General features: G+C 46.2%; 1 protein-coding gene across 2 annotated transcripts in view; it reads left to right on the forward strand.

The window, feature by feature from the left end:
* STPG4 (sperm-tail PG-rich repeat containing 4) overlaps positions 1 to 13139 on the forward strand; it is a 349889-nt gene that overhangs the window by 281233 nt on the left and 55517 nt on the right. The gene's annotated exons all lie outside the window — the stretch shown is intronic.

The raw sequence follows: 13139 nt of genomic DNA on the forward strand, positions 1-13139 counted from the left end.
ATTGGCCGAGAAGGTGCGTCCACCTAGCCTGGCTCTTTTAGCTCTAGGGGCTGCAATGCGTACACTGTTGTTGGATCTAAGGGTCCGGGTTTGGGTGTATCTTGGTAGTCTGGCTTTCAGGTAATTTGGGCAGTTGCCGAACAGAGATCTATAAGCCAAGGCGAGTGCTTTAAATTTTATTCTGCTTGCCACTGGCAACCAGTGAAGGGAAAGGAGATGCGGAGAGATAGAGTGCTTGTAAGGAATCCTCATTAAAAGTCTCGCAGCCGCATTTTGGACCATTTGGAGTTGTCGTATAAGATACTTTGGTAAGCCCAGATACAAGCCATTGGCGTAATCCAGCCTTGATGTAACTGTGGCATGGATTACAGTTTTTCGGCAACTAGCTGGTAAAAGTCGGAGAATCTTTCGAAGATTTCTCAGTTTGCTCATACAGCAGCCTGCCACTTGCTGGATATGTGAAGTAAAGGACAGCTTGTCGTCCCACCGGACTCCAAGATTTCTTGCTGAATGACTGGGCGAGGGGGCATGTCCCATCTCTGCCGGCCACCATAGCTCAGATGGTGGAGGGGGGCTTTTGCCAAAAAAGATCACCTCTGTCTTGCTGGCATTGAGTTTTAGTTTATTGGTGTTCATCCAGCAAGCCACGTCTTGTAGGCACCCTTTCAAACTCAGAAAGGATGCCTCTGACACTTCTGAATATGGGAACACCAACTGGGTGTCATCGGCGTATGAAATTGCCTTGACCCCCCAGTTGGCAATTAGCGTGAAGAGTGGAGCAAGGTAAACATTAAATAGGAGTGGGCTCAAGGCCGAGCCCTGGGGGACACCACAACTGAGGGTTTTAGGAGAGGAAGAGACATTCTTTAGTGCCACCTTCTGAGTTCTTTGAGTCAAGTATGATTGTATCCACTCCAGAGCCTGGCTCTGGATGCCCAGCTTCGCCAGTCGTAGCAGCAGAATATTGTGGTCGACCGTATCAAAGGCGGCCGACAGATCCAGGAGCACCAATATAGCTGAGTCTCCCGAATCCATCGACCACCTCACTGACTCGGCCACCTCAATTAGTGCTGTTTCAGTGCTAAAGCCGGGTCTAAAGCCTGATTGTGTCTCGTGTAATATTTTATTTTGCTCAATAAATTGATTCAATTGGCGCTGATTAACTTTCTCAAGCATTTTGCCTGGTGCTGCCAGGAGGGAGATCGGGCGAAGATTGTTGAGGTCCTTGGGGTCCCCGTTTGTTTTTTTCTTTAAGGGTAGTAGAGTAGCATGTTTCCAGATATTCGGGAATGTCCCAGAAGAGATGGACAAATTCCATATATGCTGAATAGTGGGGGCCACGAAGTCGGCTATGCGACTCCAAAGTTGGGGAGGGCATGGGTCGTCCGGCGAGCCCGATTTGCATCGGCTGAGTTCTAGCTTAACTGTACTCAAGTCTATCGGAGCAAATTGTGTCAAGATAGCGCGGTCCGGTGTAATGCCAGCAAGATTGTTTTTTTCCGTGATCTTCTCTGGGCCAAAGGACTCATAGACTTTCTTTATTTTTGAGTCAAAGAAGTCAGAGATGCTATTATAGAATGAGACCGATGGAAGGACATCCCTCTCAACACTCATAGGTTTAAAGAAAGACTGTACTATTTTGAAGGTTTCCCTACTTGGGTGTTCAGCTTGCTCAATAGAGTTCGCATAGAACTGTTTTTTTGCTTTTCTAATAGCTCTGCGCAATTTTTTGGATGCTTCCTTATAATAGGTCTTCTGTAGAGGTTCATAGTTTTTCCTCCATAAGCGCTCCAGTTTTTTGCAATCCGATTTTTGTAGTCTGAGCTCCTGAGAGAACCAAGGAGCAGATGGAGAGTCTCGTTTAGATGTAGCGGCCGTCGCCGGGGCAATGGATGATACCATATTGCCAATCCAGTCATTAAGTAGCCGGGCATCCGTCTCCACATTGGAGGTGAGGGTCGGAGGGTTCTGAGCAAGAGCTGGACCCATGATATCGGGGACTAGTTTGCTCCATTGTCTTTTCATGAAGGAGCACTTGCTTGACACAGGTTTATCAACTGTTACTTTGATTAGGAATGGTATCAGAAAATGGTCTGACCATATTAAAGGTAGCGGTGTATCTGCCGACACGTTTGGAATATTGGTAATTATTAGGTCCAGCGTGTGGCCCGCTCTGTGTGTGGGGTCCTTATTAACGAGTCTGAGGTTAGCTGCGATCAATGTAGACCTCAGTAAATCTGCTGAGGGACAGTCTGCCCTGTCCATGTGAACATTAAAGTCTCAGACGACAAGAAACTGAGGGTGAAGGAGGGAGCTTTGGATGATGATATCCATCAGAGTAGTGAGGTTGGGTTCTTTCCCCCCCGGAGGCCGGTAGATAACTAGTCCTGCTAGGCATAGCTGAGATCCCACCTGAAAGCAGAAGTGTAGTCCCTCTAGGCCCTGGGAGCATATGGGGGCAGAGGAGGTGAGTGTGAGCTGTTCTTTAAATATAACTGCCACTCCCCCCCCTCTTTTATCACCTAGTCGATTAGAGAAACACATTTTATAGCCAGAGGGGATAGCCAGTGCAATAGCAGTCATGTTATCGTCGTTAAGCCAGGTTTCTGTTAGAAACAATATGTCCCACTGGTGACCTTCCAACAACAGCCATATATCATCTGTATGCTTTGCAAGGGATCTACAGTTCACAAGTCCCGCGCTAAGGTCTTTGCTGATTGGTGGCTTGGATTTATTAGATCCTACAGCTTTTGTACTGACCGGTATGCCTAGTTGTAGCCCACATGCCTTACAGGTATAAGGGAGAGTGGAGGACCCAAGATCGATACTGTGAGCACACGTTTCTGCCAAGGTGTTGAGAGACCATAGATTATCCCTCGACCAGACAATTCTATCTTTATGTGCGATCTCACCGGCAGCGTGTCCGGCCCCGGTCGCGGTCTGGTCGCGGACGGGCGCGGACGGGCTTGCATTAGGCGCGCCTTCGGCGCGCAAACGGCATGCCCGCTGCGCGACCGGGATATGCACATATTTTATACCGTTGCAGGTGGGGGAGGAGTCGGGTTGGGGGAGTGGCCTAAGCAGGGGGCGTGGCCTCCGCTCGTGGCGAGGGCGCGAGGGAGCGATGGAGTTTGTTATGCAGCGTTAGCGCTGTTACGCTGTGACTGCTTGCTAGCTACAAGTGAGTGAGATTTTAAAACTACACAAGTATTCTGTGACAGTTTACATTTTAAAAACACAATTCAATCTGTGACACTCAAAGTTTAAAAAGGTGACCTCGCTCCCGGCTTCCGCCTCAGGAGCACAACTCTGGAATCTGCCTGGCGCCCAAAATCGGCGTCTTTGTAGTGTTCGGTTTGGGGGCGTGGCCTAAGCAGGGGGCGTGGCCTCCGCTCGTGGCAAGGGCGCGAGGGAGCGATGGAGTTTGTTATGCAGCGTTAGCGCTGTTACGCTGTGACTGCTTGCTAGCTACAAGTGAGTGAGATTTTAAAACTACACAAGTATTCTGTGACAGTTTAAATTTTAAAAACACAATTCAATCTGTGACACTCAAAGTTTAAAAAGGTGACCTCGCTCCCGGCTTCCTCCTTTTCTTTCTTCAGCTATGATTTTAAGTAGAACCTGGTTTCGAATGTTCTCTGTTAATGCTTCTGATCACAATTTCAATAGGCCTGGGTATAATTCTAATTCCGCTCTCGGAATTGGCAGAATTTGGGTAACTCCGTATTATGGTTGTAATGCGGAGTTCTCGCCAAATTTCGGAAATTGGTGCATGGCAGAATTATGTGGCTGCTCGCGCCTTGAAGGAACAATGCTAGGCTGCACAACGTACGCTCACAAACACAAATGAGATTTTCCAGCCCAGGCATGATTTCCAGTCACCACGGAGCCTTCGGCCACCATTTTATAATGTCGGACGACTCAAACTGTCGTGGTCAGATGGAGCTGCTGTTTGAGTAGATTTGCTATCACTCAAGTAGATTTTCCAATTGAGCAGCAAACAATTGACTCGAATGGCCGTGCACTCTTGCACAATGCATGGCGCAGTTCACACTGATTTTCAACGATGTTCACGCTACCAGTGTTAAATTGTAGCGCAAGCGGGATATTTTACGCCCGTTGGCGGATTTCAAGGTATCTTGCAGAGCTTTCCTGTAAATCTGCGCAATTCCACAGAGTGAAACTCTGCGTGTTCCACCCACCCCTAAATTGAATGGGTAGCTTTGAAAACCTTATCCACCTTTTGTAGGAGGACATTAGGGCCCATATTTATGAAGCCCTTGCAGGGCCTGATTTGCATGGCCTTGCATGACTACGTAATTAAATATAACACAAGGCAGCTGCTTGCCCTTTGTTATGTGACATTTCAACTTGGGAGGAGTTCCAAGGCGGGAGTATGGGCGTTCTGATGCATAGACCAATGGATTTTGGCGCATTCCCATATTTACAAAGACTTGTAAACCGGGGAATGCTTCAAAAGGCTAAGCCTTTCCAAGTAAGACATAAAGAGGAGAAATATATTTATTTCTCCTATTTAGTTCCTTTTTCCACTTGTGCTGCATTCTGCAGCACATGTAGAATGTATAAAATGCCTAAAAGGATTGCTTTTGTGCAGTAAGGTGTCCCTTCCTGCCGAAAAACAATCCTGCCAGTTTCGCATGCCCCGTTGCACTATCGTGCAAGGGGGCCTGGATTGGAGTTAGCCAGCACACAATGCGCCTATGCAAGGAGAGAGCAGAAATGGTCCATATCGTTGTAAATATGGAGTATTTCTCCTCTCTTTCTATCATGCAACTGTGGAAAAGTAAATTTTGCCATGTTGTATGTGCCTACGTGTTCCCCATGTTATGTCATATGTGCATGATCGATATGCATGTATCCCCTTCTGATCGATTAAAGACGCAATTACAGTTGTGTCCATCTCTAGTATGCCAGTTTCCAGTCCTCGTGAAAACAACGAATATCAGGCCTATGTAAAGCTACGTTGCCACGTTTTACAGTGTGCACGTTAATTCATTGAATTATCCCCGTTTCTAGGCCTCAAAAGGGCCCGGACTCAGATTCAGCTCCTGTTTCCTGAACCCTCTCCGAGGAGCGATACAGCCCCCACCTGTATCCCTGACCCTTAGCTTACTTCTTGTCATGCAGTGCCCGGCCTGGCCCGGCCTGGCTCTGCCTCCCAGTCTGCCAAGAATATGTTATGTTTCTAGTTATCAGTTCAGCCTTCCTTCTCTGCATTCCTAAGCTACTGAATTGCATCAATAGTTTCCGTCATGGTCTAGCCTTTATGTCTCCATGAAAGAGAAATACTGTATTAATGTTCATAGAATATTACTTGCACACGCACTACATATAGAATTATGCATGCACCAGTCTTAGAGTCTATTAGCCTTTGCCCTGATAACTTTTGGATTCTATCAACATGTACTCTAAACACCAGATACTAGATATGCCTGGGTACATGTCGCTCTGACACTCCAGACTTTAGTCTCCTCTTCTAGCGCAGAAGTCATAGCCCCCAGTTCTCCCTGGTAACACGTCATTGCCAGTTTGCGCGCACCACTAGGTTAGAGGTCCCAGCTGCTCAGGTAGCCCCCTCCATGTTTCCGCCCCATTTATGACATATTCTGTTACGTTTGCATCACATGTCTATGTATACGCCCTGTACACGCCTTCTTGTTACATCATCTTACCCTTATCTTTCGCGACTGCTATGAACCACGCCTACTGCTACGCCTACTGTATTGAATGTAATGTATTTGTTTAACTATAAATATTGTGCACTGTTATTAAAAGTTACCCTTATGCTCCCAGATCCTGCCCCCGGCAGCTGCCATCCTATTCCCGTGCAGGCTGTCCTGTTCCTGTCCTTTATGCCTATTAAAGCCTGTAAACTCCAGCTACCTCGAATCTTGACTCTTATTTATTGAGCTACCTGTTTATTGATTATTTCTGAAAAATAGATCCGGTAATAAATTATTTATTTACCACATAATGGCGCCCGAATAGGGACTTGCCCTTTCCCCACGCGCCGGAGAAGCCACGCAGGCCCCCTGATCCTCTGCAGCCGTGACGGAACCATACCGTGCACGTGCAGATATTTCTGCTTCAAGTATCCCTCAGGCCCACGGAGGAGACGGAGGTTGCGGTCCAGCGTCCAGACGAGGCGGTGGAGGAACGCGGCGAGTCCCGACCAGAGCCCAAGCCGAGAGTCCAAGGTCCGAGGTATCCGGAGGCCCACCTGTAACTGAAGTCCGAAGTTCATAGTCCGTCGTCGTAGCAGTCCAGTCCAGTCCGAGGCCTTCCGTTCTTGCTGCCCGGTGAGTACCGTTGCTGGGGTAGTATCTAGACAGGGTCAATTAATTTGTCTCTGGTCCGTGGGTTTGGGTACACAGATCCAACACGAAGTGTCCACCTAGGTGGATGCGGGTCCTGACGTGTCTCTTTATGGGACCGGTAAGTTTCGTACTGTTTTAGCAGTGCATCTAGTCATTCTAGTAAGTTTCTGTTCCAGTAAGTTCTGTTCTCGAGAAATTCATGTGTTCTGTTTTCAGTATTCCAGGTAGTATTCTGTTCGAACTGTTATTATAAATGTTATTTCATGTGTTTTCAATGTCGTGGTATGAGTGATTTGTTTTCTTAGTTATTATTGTGTTTATCGTGTATTGTATTGTGTCCAGACTCCAGTCTAAATTATGCCTCTGTTCTCTAAATTACGTCAGTTAAAAACTAGAAAAGGTCTGCTTGAGGAAGCAGTTCCTGTCCCGCCTAGGGACAGTCCAGGTCATTTTATGTATCATAAGCATGGCATAAGTGCCATATTATATCTAGACTTACGGGTGGATTACACCAAGGAATTAGACGAGAAATATAGATGGCCCGTATCAGGTACGTGGGATGCCGAGTGCATCATGCGAGTAGAAGAAGCATTATGGAAAAAGAAAGCCAGACAGTCCCAGAAAGATGCCATCGAGTTATGGCGCAAAGAATCTCATAGAAGAACAGAAAAAGAAATCAGAAAGACAGAATTAAGTAGGGAATCAGAAAGAGCCCAAGAAAGGGAATTAATCGAAGTAGGTGAACGAGTTAAAGCCGAACAGTCAGACAGACAGAGAAATGCCCTTATTAAGGGTATGTATCCTCTTCTTGCCGAGGGCTTGCCAAGAGCAACCCCGGAAGCACCATGTAATTTTCCGCCGCCATTAGTTCCGATCAAGCTACGTCACAAACCGACCGCAGCTGATATTTTCCTCTCGTCCTATTTGGACGACACAGTCCCAGAATATGCAAATCCTGTTCCGCCAGCTCCAGCAAATAATGTAATTCCTGTTCCTCCAGTCACCGGGGCACCCGTTACAGCACCTGTTACGGTACCCCCGGTCCAGCCTACAGTACATGTACCCGCTACATCAGTCACTCTCCCAGCCCGTACAATACCCGTCGACGATTCTAGTCTAGGGGCCACGGGGGGAAGTCCTTGTGGAACCCCGCCTCAACATAAACGTGTGACATTAATCGAGCTACATGCCCGAGCGTTACAGCGTTCGCCCAAGCATCAGTCAGTTGCCGATATCAAGCGAGCCCTTACCGAATGCCGTTATGATCCAGTCCCAGGTGATGATAATATGGTCATATATTCATTGCATGTAAGACGGGTGACCGAATATTTGGACACCCTACCGAATATGAAAGGTTATCTAGACAGAATATATCGTTTCATCCGTACAGGAGGAGACCCAGAAAGTATTGGCGAAGCCATGACTCAAAGAAAAGTCGAGATTCAGCTCATGCTATTAAAATTTCTAATTAATTGTTTACTAAGAGAACAAGATTATCCGGATAAAGATCCGGAAGAAATGAAAGTCCTGACCAGGTGGAGTGACCATATAGCCGAGGGAAGACACAAGACACAGAACTGTATAGACAGTATGTACAAGAAAATCCGTAGGGAAATAATAAAGTTACACGAGAAACGAAAAGCAGTACAAGTAAGCGAGAAAGAAGACAACTCTTCTACTGAAGAGGTAGACGACGAGAATCCCTCCAGAATAGCGTATGTAGGTAGAACTAGACTTCCCGACCAACATTCACGCCTAGAACACAAGAAAGTTTTTCCTCTTCCAGCACCAGAACAAGGTTCTCTTGAACAAGTATTTCAAGCCACCGATCACATTCTGAAATCACGAATCGGTTACAGTGAACTTAGTACCATGCATGAACAAGAACTAGCCCGATCAGCAGTCCGATGGACTACCGATTCTACCACTTTTCCAGACGAAATAGTGGCACAAATGTTTCTGGAATTGCCCCCAGCCGAGCAGCGACTGGTGGGTATGTATATGATCCAGCACCTCATTACACTGTATGAGGGTCAGCATTCTGAACCAGGTCCGTTACATGATGTTCTGAACGAGTTACTCCAGTATAGATGGAGAGGTCTAGGTACCGATTTAATCAGTGTCATTCTAGAACAGCGCCACAAATATAGAACGTTCCTGAATCCGCATTTTGTTCATGTCTCACCTCCAGAAAGTAAACCGTTTTACATAGATAGACAGCATCCGTTACGAGAAGTACACCCAGTTAGGACAGCGGGTGGTGAAATGCAACGAGTATTTGTTTACACCCCCATTACAAAGATGGAACTCTTAGAGATGAAAAAGTTAATTCCCTGTCACGACAAAGATCCAGCAGGGTTCCATCGCGAATTAAAAGACATGCTCCGTATGGGAGAATACACGTATCCTGATATCATCAAAATGTTAAAGGTCCTGTTGCCCGCAGGGGTATATGAGAAACTCAAGGAAAAAGAATGGGAGGTGGGAGAGAAAAAGATAGATTGGACAGCTCTAGAAGCTGAAGATAATTCACGAGTACCAGGTACCGGTCTAGGGGGTAAAGTTAAAGAATTGCCCGAGTTACTGATTCAGGTTTTGCCTAGGTTACTAGCCACGAAAAAGGAAGATTGGGATGCAATATCAGCTTGTAAACAGAAACAGGATGAAGACACTAGTGATTTTTATTCTAGATTTGAAAAATATTTTATTATTAACAGTGGTCTGAAGACAAGTAGCGAGTCATACCCTCATCTTTTTGTTACCAATTTAGTCGAGAATTCAAGTCCACAAGTTAAAAATCGAGTATTGAAAGTCGAAAGTAGTTGGCAAGCTAATACCCCGTCACAAATGCTCCAAATGCTCCAGTATCACCAGAACAGAATCAGGGAAGAGCAAGAACACGAAAGGAGACGTATGAAAGACACGAAAATGAAAGTATTAGTTGCGCAATCTGTCCCACAAGACAGTCAGAAGAGGGGTCCGAATCAAGCCAGTCATTCTGCAGCTCCCGTTAAAGGGACTTGCAATTATTGTAAACAGCCAGGTCATTTTATAAACGAGTGTGCAGTTCTGAAACACAACATAGCTACTGGTAAGACTAAAGAAAGACCACGTCCGCCTAGACAAGAACAAGTTTCACAGACTTCTCAGCCACCACAGAATGCACAACAGACAGTTCCAGTACCGCAGCCTATCGCTGCAACACAGCATGTTACACAGCAGATGTACCAGTATGCACAGTCAGAGTATCCAGAGTATCAACAGTATTCATGAGACAGCCTAGAGAGGGAGGTAGGCTTGCCTCTCATCGAGATACCTGTAGATCAAGAGGGTCCCTATGTACACAGTCAAGTATTAGGGAAAGACAGAAAGTTTCTGATTGATACAGGGGCAAGTAGGACTACTATCAGTCACGACGAGGTTCCAGGGGCTCCGCTCTCAGGCTCAAAAAATGTTTCCCTTGGATTTTCAGGAAAGCCAATTGTTAACGAGATTTCAAAACCAGTTTCCCTAGAAGTTGGTCCATTGTCCCAAACTACTGATTTGTTACTTACGAAGTCATGTCCAGAAAATTTGTTAGGCATTAAAACATTGAAAGAATTAGGTGCAGTTATTTGCTGTTCTCCAGAAGGAGTCCGATTGTTTTTGCGTGACTTCAAAGGTCACTATGTATTACGTGATTTTGATCCAAGGTTACTAAATGTCCCGCAGCATCTATGGGCGCAAGGTCCAACTGATGTAGGTTTTATGCACATCACACCCCATCGTGTGACTCTCAAGCAAGGTATAGTCCTGCCACGAATCAGACAGTACAGATTGCCACCTGAGGCTGTAGCAGCCTTATCCAAAATTATTGACGAGCTTATTGCTCAAGGGGTGGTTGTAGAAACTGACTCCAATGTATGTAATTCTCCTATCATTCCAGTCTTGAAACGTACTGATCCAAATGCACCTCCAGTATATCGATTAGTGATTTACCTTCGAGAGCTTAATAAATGTATTATACCTCAGTATCCAGTAGTCCCAGATATTTCTTCCCTATTAACAGCCATTGATTCTGAAGCTACGTTTTTCACTGTTATCGATCTCAAGAACGCATTTTTCAGTGTCCCCATTCATCCAGACAGCCAGTACCTTTTTGGTTTTTGTTTAAATGGAAGGAGCTATAAATTCACACGAGCTCCTCAAGGTTTCACAGAAAGTCCTAGTATTTACAGTCAAGCACTTAAGAGACAACTAGACAATATTCACATGCCAACTGACACTGCCCTGCTCCAGTATGTCGATGATCTACTGATCACAGCCCGTTCTGAACGTGACTGCGAGCGTGCGTCACTTACGGTTCTGTATTTCCTGGCCGAGCAGGGGCACAAGGTGTCCCCTTCGAAGCTCCAGTTCTGTGTCCAGCAAGTGATCTACTTAGGCCACTTGCTGTCCAAGTGGGGTAGGCAGTTGACACCAGATCGTATCCAGTTAATAGCGAGTCTTCCACAGCCCAAGACACAGAAGGAGGTACGTGCTTTTATTGGCCTCACTTCTTATTGCAGACAATGGATTCCTCAGTATGCATTTCTAGCAAAGCCACTGATACAGTTAACGACACAGGAGGCAGCCGTATCGACTGTCCTCCCTTGGACATCTGAACATACACTTAGTTTTAATGAATTAAAGAAAGCCTTATGCCAAGCACCTGTTCTAGCTACACCGAACTACAGTAAGCCTTTTACACTTTTTGTCACAGAACGTGATGGTACTGCATTATCTGTTCTCACACAAGACCAAGCAGGACAGTACAAGCCTTGTGCTTATTTTTCGAGCACATTAGATCCAGTAGCCCAGGCTCTGCCTGCGTGCCTCAAGTCAGTTGCAGCCACAGCTCTAGCAATCAGACAAAGTGATTCCATAGTGTTAGGACATTCCCTGACAGTACAAGTCCCACACTCCGTGGAAGTTCTTTTAAACCGAACACAGACTCAGCACTTGACAATTGCACGTTTAACAGGTTATGAACTGACACTGTTCCAGCCACACATAGAAATCAGACGCTGCAACATTCTAAATCCTGCTACACTGTTACCGTCAGTTACTTCAAATCCTGCCACACATGACTGTGTGGAAGTTGTTAACACTATGACCAAGCCAAGACAAGACCTGACAGACATTGCATTACCTAATCCCGACCTGACACTTTATGTGGATGGTTCATGTATGAGAACAAGTACAGGAGAACTAGTAGCCGCGTATGCAGTGACTACTGAAACTGAAGTTATAGAAACACATCGTATTGACACCCTGTCTGCTCAAGCAGCAGAGCTAGTCGCTCTGACCCAAGCCTGCATACGTGCCAAGAACCCGAAAGTAAACATATATACAGATTCACGTTACGCATTCGGAGTCGTACATGACTTTGGAGTGCTCTGGCAGGAGAGAGGTTTCATGACTTCTCATGGAACCAAGATTCAGCATGGTCTCCTCATTCAAGCTCTATTAGATGCAATACATTTACCGACAGCTATCGCTATCATGAAGTGCAAAGCACATACGAAAGTTACTGACATCATTTCCCAAGGTAACGATCTAGCAGATCGAACAGCCAAGCTTACAGCTCAGACTCCAGACATTCCAGTTAACACGACACTGACACTCACCTCAGATCCGACTACTTGTATGACTGTCAAGGACCCTACACAAGATGTCATAGACATACAGTTACATGCTACTCCCGAAGAAATCAAGAAATGGTCCGAACAAGGAGGGGTGCAGACAGATCAAGGATGGTTGACGAAGGGAAAAGCCACATGGTTTCTCCCCGACTCTATGGTTCAAGTCATTATTAATACCGCACATAGTCCAGCACATCTAGGAGAAAAAGCTATGTTAGACAGTATCCAGAACCTTTGGTTCAACAAGCATTTACGAGCTGCAGCCAAGCAGAAAGTCCGTACCTGTATGATATGTTGCCAGTTCAATCCAGGTAAAAGTGTCCCGGTGGAACAAGGTGGATTCCAACCTCCTGACCACCCTTTTGAAGTCCTCCAGATGGATTATATTCAGATGGAGCGATGTCGAGGTTTCAAGTATGTCCTCGTAGTTGTATGCGCTTTGTCCAGGTGGACAGAAGCATATCCAGTTCCAGATTACACAGCCGCGACCACTGCCAGGCAGTTGGTTCGTGAATTCTTTCCCCGCTATGGACTCCCTAGGGTCGTGTATTCTGATAACGGCCAGCCATTCTCATCCGAGTTAATGAAACATGTTTCCCTCTTGTTAGGGTACCAGTGGAAGTTCCATTGTGTACGCCATCCTGAAGCAGCCGGTCTCGTAGAGAGACATAATCAGACCCTGAAAATCCGTATTGCTAAAATATGTAAAGAGAAAGGTGTAGACTGGCTAGTTGCCCTGCCAGTTGCTTTATTTTTCATGAGGATGGTTGCACATTCCAGATCAGGTCTGTCCCCGTATGAGGTCGTATTCGGCCGCCCCCCAAACATGTGGGGTACGCCTAGACCCCGCAGTATTACAGATGTTTCCAGTAATATGCTGACAGATTACCTAGCTTCCTTGATGTCTGCCCTACACTCTTGTCGTTCACAGGTTGCCGCCGCATTTCCAGACAACACCGAGGTGAAACCGCATGAAGTCATTCCAGGAAACCTCGTGTTGGTGCGGAATTTTGATCGTTCAAGTCCGCTGGAGCCCCGTTGGAAGGAGCCCCGTCTTGTCTTATTAACAACAAGGACAGCAGTCAAGCTCGAGGGCAGGAAAGGATGGGTCCACCTGTCCCATATAAAGAAGTTCCAT

Source organism: Lissotriton helveticus, chromosome 6 (genome assembly GCF_964261635.1).
Source record: "Lissotriton helveticus chromosome 6, aLisHel1.1, whole genome shotgun sequence".
Lineage (NCBI taxonomy): Eukaryota > Metazoa > Chordata > Amphibia > Caudata > Salamandridae > Lissotriton > Lissotriton helveticus.